We start from the raw sequence: 15502 nt of genomic DNA, 5'->3' as shown, positions 1-15502 counted from the left end.
TCCCGAACGAGAAACTTGTTCAGCCTCCGGAAGTCTAGGATAGGCCGGAGGTCCCAGGTCTTCTTGGGAACCAGGAAATAGTGGGAGTAAAACCTCCGCCCCCGCTGTCAAGGGGGAATCTCCTCCACCGCCCGAAGGCGAAGAAGAGCTCGAGCCTCCAGAAGAAGCAACGGAAGTTGCGCTCGGTTCGAAGGAGACACTCTGGGAGGACAGTCCGGCGGCAACTCCCGAAAATTTAGAGAATACCCCTCTCTGATCACCGAGAGGACCCAAGCATCCGAGGTGACGCTTTCCCAGACTGGATAAAAGACGCAGAGGTGGCCCCCAAAAGGGAGAGGAACGGGACCCAGCGTAGAGGAGGCCAGCCCCCTCCCGGCCAGCCCGTCAAAAGGACGGCGCGGGGTTAGTCACAGCCGGGGTCTGAGGCTTGGGGGGAGCCTGCTGCCGCTGTTGGCGTCGTAGAGGAAGACGCAAAAAAGCAGGCGTGGACTTCTGCGGGTACTGCCGGGGCGGCAACCGATAGGCCTTGGGAGGAGTGGGCTTCAGCTTGTACCGCACCAAGGATGCAAAAGAACGCTCGTGCTCGGAGAGGTGTTTCATGGCCGCCTCGATAGAGTCATCAAAGAGTTCATTGCCCAAACAGGGAAGGTTGGCCAACCGATCCTGAAGGTTAGGGTCCATATCCACGATCCTGAGCCACGCCAATCGTCGCATGACAACCGCAAAGGCGGAAACCCTCGAGGAAAGCTCAAAAGCATTATAAGCCGCATAAAACATGTGCAGACGAAGCTGCAACAAAGAGTTCACCAGCTGTCGAAACTCCCCACGGCTCGAGGCGGGCAAGTCCTACTGAAAGGCAGGCAAGGATTTGACCAGAACCTTGAGATAAGAAGTGAATGTAAAATTTTAATTCAAGACCCAATTAGCCATCATGGAGTTTTGGTAGAGGCGTCTGCCAAACTTATCCATCATCCTCCCTTCCCGACCAGGCGGGACAGCCGCGGACACCCTGGACGGATGAGACTTTTTCAAAGAGGATTTCACCAGCAAAGACTGGTGGGAAAGTTGAGCCTTCTCAAACCCCATCCGGTATCGAGACTCCATCTTGGACGGAATGGCCGGGACCGCATAAGGGGTCTCCAAATTTTGGAAAAAAGCCTGGCGCAGCACCGGATTCAAAGGGAGCCGTAAGGATTCCCGAGGAGGACAGGGTAGATCCATCTCCTTCAAAAACTCCTTGGTGTACTTGGAGTCGGATTGAAGGTCAAGATGCCTTCCCCATGTCCTGGACGAATCTCGTGAAGGAAGAGGGGCGACCGTCCGACCGGCCCTCCATGGGGGTGGTCGAGCGAGATCGAAGTGCCGCCGAAAAAGAGGGAGAAGCCTCCCAAGAGTAATGAGGCGGTATATCCGTGTCCCCACGACCCGAGCCCCACGACGCTCCGCTAAGTGAACGGGGCGGGGTCGAGGACTGCCGACACTTTGAGGTCTCCCGAGGGGAGGACCCCAGGGTCCGAGGAACCAAGGCCCGATGGCGCCAATGAGACACGCCTCGGGAAAGAGAAGGGGACCCTTTCAAGGCCGGGACCGGGAAGGCGACTTGAACAACTGGGGGTTGGACAAAGTCAACTCCGAGACCCGGAGAGCCCCGGCCGTGCGACCACACGTGAACCGGCCCCGCCTCAGAGGGGAGTCCCGGGGCCGCTTCGCCAAGCGGTGAGATGGGGCCGAGGCACGCTCCGACCGGCGTTTTGACCTCGGACGCTCCGAAGGCGAGGAATGCCTCGAGGGCGGAGGCGAAGAGTCTGAAGAGGAAAGACGCCGAGCCCGACGCACCCTGCCCCGAGGAGCCTCGACACGACGCTCAGGCTGGTCCGCCACTTGCGAAGTCGAGGCCGGGGTCAAGTGGGCCAAGGCCGAGAGCTCCGAGGAAATCATAGCCCGGAGCATATCCTGGAACACGGGCACCGACATCATGTTAGGCATGTCCCATGCCGCAGTGCATTCCACCGAGGGCGACCTCAAAGATAAGTATTCCCTGGAGGTGGAAGCACGCTTGGAGGGCTTAGAGGGTCTCGTCGAGGCCGGCGGGATAGCACTCCCCCCATGGATGGCCGGAGACTCCGAGGTTGGCTTCTTCGCCGGCGCCAACCCTGAAGAAAAAAGAGGGGACTTACCCGGAGCCAAGGACTTTGAGGTCGAGGCCGATCCTTTCGAAGCCCAGGGCAGCTTACTTGGGGCAGAGGTCTTCAAGGCCGACATCGAGGCCGGGGAGGAGGTCGAGGCCAAGACTGGAACCGAAACCAGGGCCGGTTCCACCACAAACAGCTCAGCCATTCGGGCCCGACAACGACTCAGGGCAAGCGACTGGAAAGTGGCAAACCTGGGGCAAGTGTCGGTTGGATGATCAGCCCCCAGGCACAAGATGCAACAGCGGTGTGGGTCGGTAATGGACAGCAGCCGACCGCACCGCGAGCACTTTTTAAACCCGGTAAGAGGCCGGGACATAAGGAAAAAACAGGCCACGGCCGGTTCGAGGCCAAGCGGCCACGGCAACCTGGGAGCCCCCGGATACTGTATCGATTAACAAAAAACACACGAAAACTCCAAGAGAAAAGCACACAGCGACTCCCGCAAGAAAACAAAGAAGCCGTGGTGCTAGAAAGGCACTTGGACACGGAGAGAAAAACAACAGGGCTTTCTGGCTCCGTGGAAAACTAAGAACTGAAGATCACGAGGAGGGGATGCGCCCTCTAGTGGAGCAAGAAGGCACACACATGCGTGGTGCAAGCACTAGCAAGCTTGAAATCTTCAATCAAATTTGCTTGAAAAGCTGTCCGCGTCGGGGCTCCGAGGATGACGTCACCCACATGTAGAGAATATGCTGCCTGCTTGTCCTGGAATAACTGTCGTTTTCAAGTGGGTTTTCTCTTTCCTGCCACTCTCCATCCGCCCGACAGAGGAAAATCCCAGTAAGTCTGTGCAGCACAGCATGTGAGACAAAGCGCATGCACTACGTTACACTGGCGACAAAACTCCTGCAGCGATTAACCATTTAAAGAAAAGGGGGGGTTCAATAGGAGACACTGCCGAAAGGTCATACTTTAAAATCTTTGGTATTTGCTGCTGTATCCTAACTCACTTTGTTTTGTCGGGAGCCAGATCCGCTGGTGCGCAGCAGCAGCAGCGAGTATTGTGCAGACAAACTGACCTGCTGGTACAGCTGAAGAGAGAGGAAGGACAACTATTGAATTTCTTGGGGAAAAGATGAGTTCCAGAGAGGGAAAGCTGGACAGTACGGGGAGGAGAAGCAGTAGGGAAGGAAAGAAATTGCTGTCTCCACCCTCCCCCAGGTAGTCAAAATTTTCCTTTACAGAAGGGCCCCAACACAGCAGGTGTTCTTACAAGCTGCCGGCGGCTGCCCCAAAGGTTTCCCTCTGCCGCAACTTCCCGTTTCTGACAGGGCAGATCGCCGGAGGGAAAGCTTCGGGGCAGCCACCGGAAGTTTGTGAGAATGGCTGCCGTGTTGGGGCCCCTCTGAAAAGGAAAATTTTGGTGTTTAATAAAGAAGTTTGGATCACAGGGCAGCTGCCCTGTGCTCCCCCCTAACGCCGGCCCTGGGGCCCCCCTGACAGTTTTGGGCCCAAGGCACGTGCAGAGCCGCACTCAAGTGACCACTGCCCTAAGTGAATCTTCAGTGATGCACCTACCCTGCTCCCATAGATAGTTCAAGGCCTTACTCCCAACCCTAGTTCAGCATCTCCCCTTCACATTTCTAACCCCCCCATACACACACTCTCCATGGTAGCCACCATCTCTCCTTATCCTCAACCTCCCCCAGCTGGCCAGCATCTCCCTCCCTTCCCAACTATCTGCATCCTCCATTCCCTTCCCATTTCATGGCCTCCTAATGTCTGTTCCCTACTTCCGCCTGAGCCAACAACAACTTTTTATTGTTATTAGGATTTATTAACCACCTTTTTCATAAAGAGATTTAAGCGGTTTACAGTACATCCTATATAATAAAACCCTAGCCGCGCATGCGCACTCTTACCTGCGTGCTTCCGTGATCTCTGATCTGTGATCAGTAGGTCTGTGGCGGCAGGAGTGCACGTGCGCACATATATTGCTCCCTCCCTCCCTCCGTGGACGCCAGGACAGGCCTGCAGCGCTGGACTCCCTGCTCACCACCTCCTCAAGCAAAAATTAAATGCTGCGGTGTCGGCTCCTCTCAGAAGCCGCACCAGCATCTGAGAACACTTCCGACGCTGGGGGGGATCATGAGAGGAGCCGCCGTGGCACTTTTAAACTTAAAAAAAAACCCTTCAGCTGCAGCAGGCCAGTCCGCTGGAAGGGAAGGGGGGCCGACAAAGAAGAGGACTCCAGCCAAAGGAATGCAATAAGGGAAGGGAGGGGCATGGAGCAGGCTAGACCGCGGGAAGGGAAGGGGGAGGGGCCGAACAAAGCAGACCAGATCGAAGCAGGACAGAGCGCAGTAAAAGAAGGGAGAGAGGCCGAATGGAGCAGGCCAGATCGCGGTAAGAGAAGGGAAGGTAGGGTGGGGAAAAATGCTGCTACTGCTGCACAGGAACCTGGAGGGGAAGGGAAATACCATTGCTGCTTCAGCACAGGGCACAGGGAAGTGGGGTGGAAATGCTGCTGCACAGGGAAAAGGAGGGAAAGAATGACAGACAGACAGCGGGAGGGAGGGAGACAGAAAGAAAGGAAGAAAGACACAGGGGCAGGGAGAGGGACAGAAAGAAAGGAAGAAAGGCACAGGGGCAGGGAGAGGGACAGAAAGACAGACAGAGAAAGGGGGCCAGGGAGAGAGAGAGACAGCGGGAAGGAGAGAGACAGAAAGACAGACAGACATATATTCTAGCATTCGTTAATGTAAAGGGCTTAATGACTAGTTGAACAATAATCAGGTACTCTTAAGTATTTTCCCAATCTGTCCCAACAGGTTCGCAATCTAACTGTGGTACCTGGAACAATGGAGAATTAAGTGACTTGCTCAGAGTCACAAGGAACAGGCTGGAATCAAAACCGAAGAGTGAACATTGCACAGCCCAGTATATACAGGCCCATTCTGAACTTCCACTTTTAACCTTTGGACAGAGGAAGTAGTGGGGGAGGGGAGCCTTACCACCATATTCCATATCCTAGTGCCCTAAGCAGACAATGAGTCCACTTATCCTGTGCACAGCATAGGTGCCAGCTCTGTGGGTTTTAAGTATCCCCAATACTGAGCACAAATCATTACTCTGACTAAGGAACATTCAACTTTTGTTGAACTTAGCACCCTAACAGTTTTGAAAAGTTGGCTCCTATTGTGCATAGAATAAAATTTCTAGCACATGCACAGATTATGCTACATAAATCGAAGTACTGTACTAATACACGGATTTTTGTAACTATCAAATATTGTTATAGTCCAGCATTTCTTTGTTCCAGCACACTTCACCCTTGAACACCCCTCTCTTCAACAGAACCACAAAAGGTTACAGGTCCTATATGCTTGTGGTAAAGAGAAAACAGACACGAAAACTTCACTAATGCAGAGAGCAAACCTTTGCATTAAAACCCCAGTGGTCCGATATGCATGTCTCTGCATCAGATGCTGAATTGCTGAATCATTCATTATCATAGAATTTAAAATGTGTTGTGCACAAATGTTTATCCAAAATTTATTTTTAAGAACATAAGAACATAAGCAATGCCTCTGCTGGGTCAGACCTGAGGTCCATCATGCCCAGCAGTCCGCTCACGCGGCGGCCCAACAGGTCCAGGACCTGTGCAGTAATCCTCTATTTATACCCCTCTATCCCCTTTTCCAGCAGGAAATTGTCCAATCCTTTCTTAAACCCCTGTACTGTACTCTGCCCTATTACTCCCTCTGGAAGCGCATTCCAGGTGTCCACCACTCGTTTCTATTGGATACCCCCAAAACTGTGCTAAAGCCTAACATGATTTACTGCACTAGCCTCATGTCTGGTTACAAGCTGCCTTGCTATTACTACAGGGCCCATTAATCAATGGCAAGGTCTTCATGTGGTCATGTGATGGTAATTCTAATTCATGTATAAATGTTTCTGAAAAGAGAGTCAAGCCAATACGTTTTTTTGTTTTTTTTTAACTCTCTCCTAACTAGAAATTAAGGCCCAAATTCTGTAACCAGCACTTAAAGTTAGGCACCTATTTCGGAGGCGCCCAACTAGATAGGCACCTATCTAAATTGAATAGCAAGCTCAATTAAGCTTTTTAATCAGCACTAATTGAAACTTAGGCGCCTATCAAGAAAGTGCGATTCTGCAACACGGCGCCTCTAAAAATTTAGGCGGCCTTCAAAAAATAGGCGCTATCCATGTTAGGCGTGGTTACACGTTAGGCGCCTTGTTGCAGAATCACTGCTCTTGAGCGTGCTTAAGCGCTCAGCTAGGCCCCTAACTTTTAGTTGTGCCTGGAGCTGGCCTATTTCTTGGGCGCCTCCAAAATAGGTTCCGCTCAGCGTGATTCATTAAACAGCACCCAATTTTATTTGAATCGCGCTGAACAGTGCCTAATTAGGCACCTAACTTTTGGGCGCTTCTTATAGAATTTGTCCTTGAGTCTTTTTTCCTGCTAACACAGAAAGGAAGATCATAAATTACATTTCAATAACAGGAATACATATTAAATATATTAGTACTTTTTAAAAGCTTCTAGGCATCTGAAATTTGGTGCCTGCCTGGGTGAAGAAGCTCCAGGACAAGACTGAATTGACTCGCCACAACTGCTGCTGGGCCAAGGCAAAAGAGTGTTCCATCCAGAGCTGTGGAGTCAGAGTCAGAAGCAATTTTGGGGTTACTGGAGTCGGAGTCAGTGAAAATGTGCCAACTCCAACTCTGACTCCTAACAGTTAAATGTCATGCAAACATTATACTTAAATTTCTTATTTCACACAAAATAATTCCATTAACTCATTTTTTTTTCAGGATATGTTTTACTTTTAGGATATATTTTGATATCAAGTTCTTTGAAAATTACAAGATTTTATATTTATATTAGTGAAAGTAGCACCTAGAGAACGACATGGGGTCCCCATCCCCACAAACTCTGTCTGATCCCATCTGCACAAGTCTTGAATAGTTGTGATTTTATATTGAAATCATTTTATTAAAATATAAAAAGAATATTCTGTACAATTGTCTTTTTATAAATTACAAATATCCCCTCCACTATCAAGACAACTGAACAAGCCAAACTACTACAAAATACTGCATAGAAAAATCATGCTAATAAAATAGCTCAGTCACACACAGAGAACAACAAATGATAAGCATAAATTAAACCAAAATCCCAAGAAGCCATACCTTGCATGTAGTACAACTATAGTTGACTCCACCTAAGTGCACGTTGGTTAAGCGCACGCTTCGGTTATCCGCACCCTTTTTTTATTTTTTACATTAAATTCAATGGATGTAAACTCCGGGTATTTGCAATTCGGATAAGCACACAATCCACTTATGCGCACTGATGTCATAGGTCCCGCCTCTATTCTTTCACGTTACCTTCACTCCGGTTAAATGCAATCATGTTCTGACTGGGAAGAAAGCCAGTTGGCAGAACATATTGGCCACAATGGCTAGGCTTCACACAGCACTGGGACAGCAGAGAAAGTGAGTGCTCCTCTTCCACTCAAGCTGTAGGGCATAGCTTTCCTGTACTTTAGGCTCCAGCAGCCCACGTGCCATATTTAAACTGAGCCAGCTTAACTACAGCCCCCCTCCCCCCTCCTATTAAGTGCACACTCTGTTTAAGCGCACGTGTCAACTCGGTCTGAAGGCCGTGCACTTAAGCAGAGTCAACTGTATATAGATATATAAATAAAGGAGTCAAGAGTCAAAGGTTTTATATACCAACTCCACAGCCCTGGTTCCATCTAGCCCAGTATCCTATTTCCAACAGTGGCCAATCCAGGTCACAAGTACCTGGCAGAAACCCAGGATAAAGATGGAGAAACTGAAAAACAGAAAAGCTGGTGGGTATAATATGGAAAGCAGAGTCTCAATATAAGGGGGGGGGGGCAGAATAAGCATGCACACATCTTCTTAATGAGCAAAACAAGCAAAAATAAATTAAAAAGAAGCAAAATAGAACAAACAGCAGATCAAGTCAAAAAAGTTTCCCCATATCCAAAATATTTTTTGGCTGGTGCCCAAACTTTCCTAGATATATTTTGCACACCTGCAGTGTAGGAGTTTACTACCTTTCTCTGAATGTAAAAAAAAGTACTGAAATTTAGCCTTCTGAAATATATAATATTCTAAACGCTTAGATTTCAGACACTGCCATAGAAATACACTGTAGAGATATGGTCACATTACATACATAGAATAAATATAAACATATCTGCAGGAATACACAACACATGTGGTCAGAGGAGCCAACTTTCCAAAATGATTAGGGGTGCTAAACTCAATATAAATGACCTGTTCCTGGATACAGTCAAGTTGTTCAATATTGGGGGTGCTCAAGCACCCATAGAACTGGCTCCCATACACGTGGTTAAAACATGTCACTCAGAGCTCTCCCATTATTATATGCTTCTAAACAAGAATTAACAGGCACCCCCCATTTTGTTAGGTATTTAATATTAAAATTATCCAATTGAATTCATCCCACTAAGAGCAAAGCGTTATCATAAAACTTGCAATATGAAATAGGAGAAAGTACTTTTAGCCCAGAAATTCCAACTGGTTGCCAACAAATCTCGAAAAGAATCGTTAAACTTGACTTTACCCATCATAAGAAAACCAAATAGACCCCAAAGTCCACGTTTTGAAGTCTGCGGTAAATGCGGTTGGTCCTTAACATAGTATATAAGTTTCAGTAATCAACTTCGAATACAATTGTATATAGAAGAAAGAAAATCAGCCACAGCAGTGATCCAGAGAATGCACAGCAAGGTTCTTTTGGATCTCCTTTTGCTTTACGCACCTCGTTATCAAATTAGTTAAAACACACTTTTTAAACCAGTTGGGAGAGGGGAAGCAAAACAAAAACATTAATTCCCACGGCCGCTAAAAGCGGCGATCACACTTTGCAATAGCTAATCTTAAGCATGGAATGTCTTTTGTGGAGCAGACAGGTTTGCAACTCCCTCCCTGAAAGATCTAAAGACAATAGAGAGTCGAGGCCTAGCCTCCTGGTGCCGCGGCGACCCAGTTACGAGTGACCCCCGCATAAAGCGCTTGCCATACACACCTCGTACCTGTGGTGCGAAGGGGTGGAGGATGACAGCTAGCGGGCCCTACCATCGTTTATACCGCCCACTTTCTTCCAGGCCTGCGAGGGTCCGAGGCCTTCCAGGAGCCCAGTCTGTGTCAGCGCCAAAAGCAGGAACCTGACCTATTCAGGCAGAACCAGATCCCAGCAGCGAAGCACAGGGGCGAACCGGATCCCCTCCCCCTGCCTTTCCCTACTCTGGGTCTTCCCCGTTTGCCTTCTCCTACAGTGCTCACCTCGCTAGCACGGGCCTTTCCGCAGCTTGTTGCGGTCTCCAAACGGTTAAGTGGAGAGTATTTAATCTTTATTTTTCCCCATTCATTAGTTTAATGCTTTGTCTTCCCCTCCCGTTCGCTTGCGCGACGCTCAGTTCCACCAGCAAGCACAGGAGGGACGCCGAAGAACGCGCTCGGCGACGTCACAGAGTCAAAGGTTCTTAAAATGGCTGCCCCCGACCGCCCGATCTTTGCCGTACACGGTCTCAGTTACCCTTCAACTAAATGCCAACCCGGGGTTAACAGCTCCGAAAACTTCCAACGATGCTACAAAATACAGCAACTAATTCGTTGGCGCAGCAAAGCTCACCCATTCCCCTTCCCCAAGACGACACTCTTTCATTTTAAGAAACTTAAAGGGCGCTGGCGCAGGTCCGGCGCATTTGTTTTGGCAGCTGGATGCCTCCACGGGGTTTCCAGGGCGCAGCAGGGGCAGGGAGAACCATTGTGGGTAGGATAAGCCAATACTGGAAGCGCCTAGTCTACAAGTGCGGCATTGGTCTGGCGAGAACAGTTGGCATAGTTTGTTCAGAATAAACTAAGCGATCGAAATTGTTTTTACTATTGATTTGATGCTTTAACTTGAGAAATATAAGTGTATAGGTGGGATAAAATTTGTAGCAGTAAGGATATAAGCTAAGTGAGCTTGTAGCACTTTTATGCCAGTGTGGTGATGTTGCTCAGTTTTCATCCGAGGCTCACGTTTCACCCCCTTTCACTAAAGCCTACATAACTCTTCTGCTATGGGACGGAAAATATAGGGAGTTGCCAGTCATTGAAATGCACAAAACAGCATAGAGCTTCCTCTACACTTCAGCACAAGCGCTGGCGCTGCACAGAGGGATGAAAGGGGCTTATTTTGTGGTATCGGTTTAGGTTACTGGTAGGTTTTTCAGCTTTTGGAAAGAGGTCTATCGCTTCCAGCGGTTTGATCGCACGTGTCGATTCATGTAATATTCGTGCTTTATTTCCTCTCTTGGCGTTCTACGAACAGGAAACGATTTCTTTTAACATGTATAGGATTCATAATATTGTAAACAAGAAAGCTAGTGGAAACTTGTAAAAGGAAAATTACGGAAAACTATAGGTTGTATCTAATATTTTAGCTGTAGAGATCATTTAGTAAGTGAAAATAAGGACTGGAACCTTTCGATTTAACACTGCGACTAACACACTTCTTTATAAATCTCAATTTTCAGACAAAACGATTAATTATATATAAAAAAAAATAACATGCTCCTAGTAGAGACTAGAAAGCTGGTAACACACTTGTTTGGTTTTGGAGGGGTAGAAAGCGGGAAAACAAGTTTATGTAGGAAGAAGAAAATAAACCGAAGCAAAGAGTCGGCAAGGCAACGACAATAAAAAGCGCCGCTTTTGCCGCCACACTAACTATGGCGACGCTTGTTGGCTACGACGCAAAGACGTGTACCTCTTCTTCCCACTCCTCCCTTCTCCCCGTGGCGGCTCCTGCGCGAGCTCAAAGCTGCTTGTAACCGCATTGTTTGTTTGAAAGGGTGGGGGAGGGAAAAGAGAGAGAATCTCAGCCTGAGCTGGCGTTGCGGAAACTAGAAATCCCACACAGCTAAAGGAGAGAGCGGCTTGTCCGCGGTCAGTCGCTAGGGCTTGGCCGGGAGGCATGGGGGAGAGAACTCCTTTCACCCGGACATGCTGCGTTGTTCTTGCTTTTTGTTGTTGTAGGTAAATAAGTGTTTGCTGGGCTCGCGCGGCATCGGCCGTTGAGTGAGACTGTACAAAGCAGACCGCGAGCTCCAGCGCCATTTGCCTCCGTCTCTCCTGGTAGACGCTCCTCTTTAGTAGTACAGCGAGGTAATGTCGGTATTTTCTTCTTTCTCTCATGGTGGGTGGGGACGGTTTGGAATTACTACTGTGTGTGTGGCAGAGAAATTGTTTTGTTAGGCGCCATGTTTGTAGAATGAGTATTGTTCGTACAGCTAAGCAAGGAGGCCGCTGGCAAAGCCCAGGAAGAGTGTAAAAGCTGATAAGTGAGATAGTGGTAAGCGCGACTTCTGGTCTGGCTGTACTGGAGAGGGGGGTGATCATGAGGAACGGTATATGAAGAAATACAACTGAACACGAGCTGTAGCTTTGGGGAAGGGACACCCCCATTGATTTGAACAGGCCCGGGAAAAAGTGTTTGGTATAGTGACGTCATGGGGGCTGGCAGTGCTCCAGGCCGAAGTGGGATTTAAACTTCCTGTTTCCAGCTGGATCGCTTGTGCTCTGGTTCTGGGAAAGTAGGCCTGCAGCCGCTCACTTGCCCTTTTTGTGTGATCTTTAAACCACAACTTTGCATTTGCTCTGCATGCCTGGGTTTGCTCCTGTGGTTTCTCGCTCCATCGGAGTACTCTGAAACAGAAAGTGATCGTGTTTCAATAAATTTTCTTTGGGGTTATACATCAATTCCCTTATTGTGCGCTGTTTCGGTTTATAGTACTATCATCATAACTTCTCTAGCGCTACTTGACGTACTCGGGGCTGTATACATTATGTGCAGGTACTATTTCAATCCTGGAGCAACGGAGGGTTAAGTGACTTGGCCAGGGCTACAAGGAGTTGCAGTGGGAATCGGATTCAGCTTGCCTGGATCAAAGCCTGCTACACTAATCATTAAGCTGCTACGCCTTCTAGTTGCTAGGTAGTGACCATGATCTCTCTCTCTCTTTTTTCTTGTTGTGTATGGGGAGCTTGTTAAAAACAGTGTTCTTTTAAAATGATGCCCAGAAGTGCAGTATGGTTTTATACTTTTGTTAAGGTGTGTGTTATATTCTTTTTTTTTTTTTAGAATGTCATTAAAAAAAAAAATATATATATATATATATATATACCCTGTCTGTATACTTTTGTAAAAATGACAAGAGCTAAATTGATAAAGGATTCATGAACATATCTGGACACTAACTGGATCATTGACTTTTTCCTGTTCTGAAATATGTTTGAATTGTTTCTTGATTGCTCACCTCACTAAACACGTTTTAAACAAAGAAAAATACAAAACAATAAATTGCTGCATATTTTTGACCATACTTGTGGTTCTAAAGTATTCATAATAATATAGAAAAACCTGTGCAGACATAATTTATAGATTCTTTTCACTTTGCATGTTAATATTTTATGTGAAATGAAACTCGTAACCTGCACTAAGGAACTTGCTTGATTTAAAAGACTAGTCTTTTGCATCTTTAAATATTCTTAGCTCTTTGAAGGCATTCTTTGTTTGTTTATAACATAGTAACAACTTTTTCTTGAGGTGTGATTCTTTGTTTTAAACTTATTTCTAGGGCTGTCCTTATTTATTTATATACATTAAAATTTAAATTGATGCATATGGGGTAATAATGTAAGTCTTAAGGGCCCTTTTTTTTAAGCCGCAGCAAGCATTAATGCTTGCTTACTGCAGCTTAAATGGCATACCATAAGGTGTGCTGAAGCATCCCACAGTACTGTTGACATGAACATATGCTAAAAAAAATCTTTTGTTTTGCCGAGTGGGTGTGTCTGGGGTGGAGATTGACATGCCCGCACTAATCAGCGCAGCTACATTACTACTGCGTGCTAACTAATTAGCATAGGATTAAGATGTGAGCCCTTGGAGGCAAATTCTATAAACGGCGCCTAAACTTTAGAGAATCCAGGCCTTATTGCCTACAAAAGAGGTGGCGGTAAGGGCTCATGCTAATTTTTGTTAATGGTTGCACATTAATGGCAATATTAGCGCATGTCATAGACCAATAACCCTACTGGATATGGATTTCTACAGGACCCAGAGATTGGCAGTAATTTTATATTGTTTTAAATTAGTATCATGTCTTGTTGACGGGGGGGGGGGGGGGGAAGACCTCAAGCGCTCGCAGCTGCTTATTATTAGAACTTGTCCTGGTAAGTCAGCTGGTAGCGGGCTATCACCTGTCAAAACCCCCTATCTTTTAAATTAATTTTTAAATTAATATTTTCTGTGATTCTTTTTTACTTTTTTCATTCTTTTTTGTGTCGGTGTGTATTTTTTTAATTCAAATTTCCGTTATAGGAACCCTTAACCCTAAAATATTATACTTAGCTTGGGATGTTTATTGCCCAGCTTGATGGGTGCGACGGAGCGTCCCCCGTTTCGCTCTTCAAATTTCAGAAGAGCTTCTTCAGGAAATGGGTTATCCTATGTTACAAAAACTGAAAAACATCATATAGCGTTCTGCAGCAGTGTCAGCGAGTCTCTATGGACTGCGGAACAGGAATCGAAATTCCTGTTCTCATTTTAAACTTTTCCCACGTCATTTCCGGGACTGACGCAGGAAAAGTTTAAAATGAGAACAGGCCTTTTGATTCCTGTTCCGCAGTCCATAGAGAATCGCTGACATTGCTGCAGAACGCTATATGATGTTTTTCAGTTTTTGTAACATAGGATAACCCATTACCTGAAGAAGCTCTTCTGAAACTTGAAGAGCGAAACAGGGGACGCTCCGTTGCATCCTTCAAGCTGGGCAATAAACATCCCAAGCTAAGTATAATCCTTTAACGGAAATTTGCATTTTAAAAATTACACACTGACATAAAAAATAATGATAAAAGTTAAAAAGAATCACAGAAGATATTAATTTTAAAAGTTAAAAATTAATTTTAAAAATAGGGTTTTTTTGACCAGTGATAGCCCGCTACCAGCTGACTAATATTAACATATGACCATTAAATTGGAAATTGGAAAATTGGCCACTTTTTGTCTGCAGCAAAAAGTAACCATATGTGTAAAAGACTTGCATATTGGCATTCTAAGGCCACCTTTTGCTACTGTTTAGTGATGACTTTTGGTCAGTGCTGGAGCTTAATTTGTAGACTTGTAGACAGAATGAAAGTGAATCCGGGGGAATGGGGCAGGCAAGTTAAGGGTAGTAGCAGTAACTCAAAAGCTCATGCCTCAAAAAGTTGGTTAGTCTACTCTATAAGGTACTACCTGCCTTTTGTCATTTTGCTTCTACCAGTCTAACAGAATGTTCTGTGCAGATTGCTTGAAGGGAGGGGCTGGTACAGAACAGCCCTGAATTCTCTGGATTCTGAAAAGTATTTAACTGTTCCAGGCTGATTTCTCCTCCTCTTCCCCCTCCCCATCTACCCCCAAAGAAATGAAGCCCTGCTAGCACAGCAATACTTGATTATTTATCTCTGTAATAATGGGTATAGGAGATATTTTGAGCAGAAAATTATGATTCCATGTTAGTTGTAGGTGGTGCCTTTTGTTTTTTTTGACTTAGCTCTTTTTACTCCCTCCATTCATATACTCTTGTAAATCTTTCTTCTCTCTTCTTATATTTTTAAGCTTTGTAAACCGTGCCGAGCTCCACTCCCGTGGAGAGGATGCGGTATATAAACTTAAGGCTTAATTTAGTTTAGTTTAGCTCTTAAAGGCTTATCAGTTATATCTTTTCCAGTCAGTGGAGAAGCAGTACAGTTACACTGGGTTTAAACAGTGCTAATTCATCTAGGTTTTAGGCATAAGTGTTGCATTTGAAAATGATTAGAGGCAGGTGTGTATCAAGACATTGGAACCTGTGTGGGCCTGAGTATAGAGTAGGGGGCACAAGTTTTTGTTCTGCCTGTTGCTGCTCATCTCTCTACCTGAGTTCTGTATACCTGAGCTAGTGGGGATCTCCAAGCCTCACTAGCAGAAGTGCTCCTCTACTTGCAGCCAGTATGTTTCCTGGGTGGCAAATGCCTCGTAGTTTTGTGGAAACTGAACAAGCATGTAGGGGGCAAGGTACAATGGCCAACACATAGGGAATTGGGTGGAGGAGTTATTTCTGCTAGTAAGGAGTTTGTACATGGGGGGAGGGGTAAGGTCCCTCCCTTGTGGCTGTGTCCGTGATTGGAGAACACAATAGAAATTACTCCACCCCGGACACAGTGAAGACACTTGGCTTCAATATCAGGGATGGGCAAACCCATTGTTA

The 15502-nt window shown here is 46.4% G+C and overlaps 2 protein-coding genes across 22 annotated transcripts in view; one reads left to right on the top strand and one right to left on the bottom strand.

Moving 5' to 3' along the window:
* Positions 1 to 11077, bottom strand: part of ZBED4 (zinc finger BED-type containing 4) — a 76996-nt gene extending 65919 nt beyond the window's left edge. The window contains exon 1 of one of the 4 annotated variants that reach the window (XM_033958921.1): positions 10975 to 11077. The gene's annotated coding sequence lies outside the window, so the exon portion shown is untranslated. Of the gene's footprint in view, positions 1 to 9246; positions 9470 to 9503; positions 9676 to 10974 lie in introns of those variants that run through there. The other 3 variants (XM_033958918.1, XM_033958920.1, XM_033958919.1) reach the window with 3 other exon arrangements.
* Positions 10320 to 15502, top strand: part of BRD1 (bromodomain containing 1) — a 274234-nt gene continuing 269051 nt past the window's right edge. For 8 of the 18 annotated variants that reach the window (XR_004540658.1, XM_033958916.1, XM_033958915.1 and 5 more), the window contains exon 1: positions 11243 to 11372. The gene's annotated coding sequence lies outside the window, so the exon portion shown is untranslated. The other 10 variants (XM_033958908.1, XM_033958902.1, XM_033958907.1 and 7 more) reach the window with 9 other exon arrangements.

The sequence above is a fragment of the Geotrypetes seraphini genome, chromosome 9, assembly GCF_902459505.1.
Source record: "Geotrypetes seraphini chromosome 9, aGeoSer1.1, whole genome shotgun sequence".
NCBI classification, from domain to species: Eukaryota; Metazoa; Chordata; class Amphibia; order Gymnophiona; family Dermophiidae; genus Geotrypetes; species Geotrypetes seraphini.
Note: the sequence above shows the minus strand (reverse complement) of the source record. Positions and strands in the feature narration are given on the sequence as shown.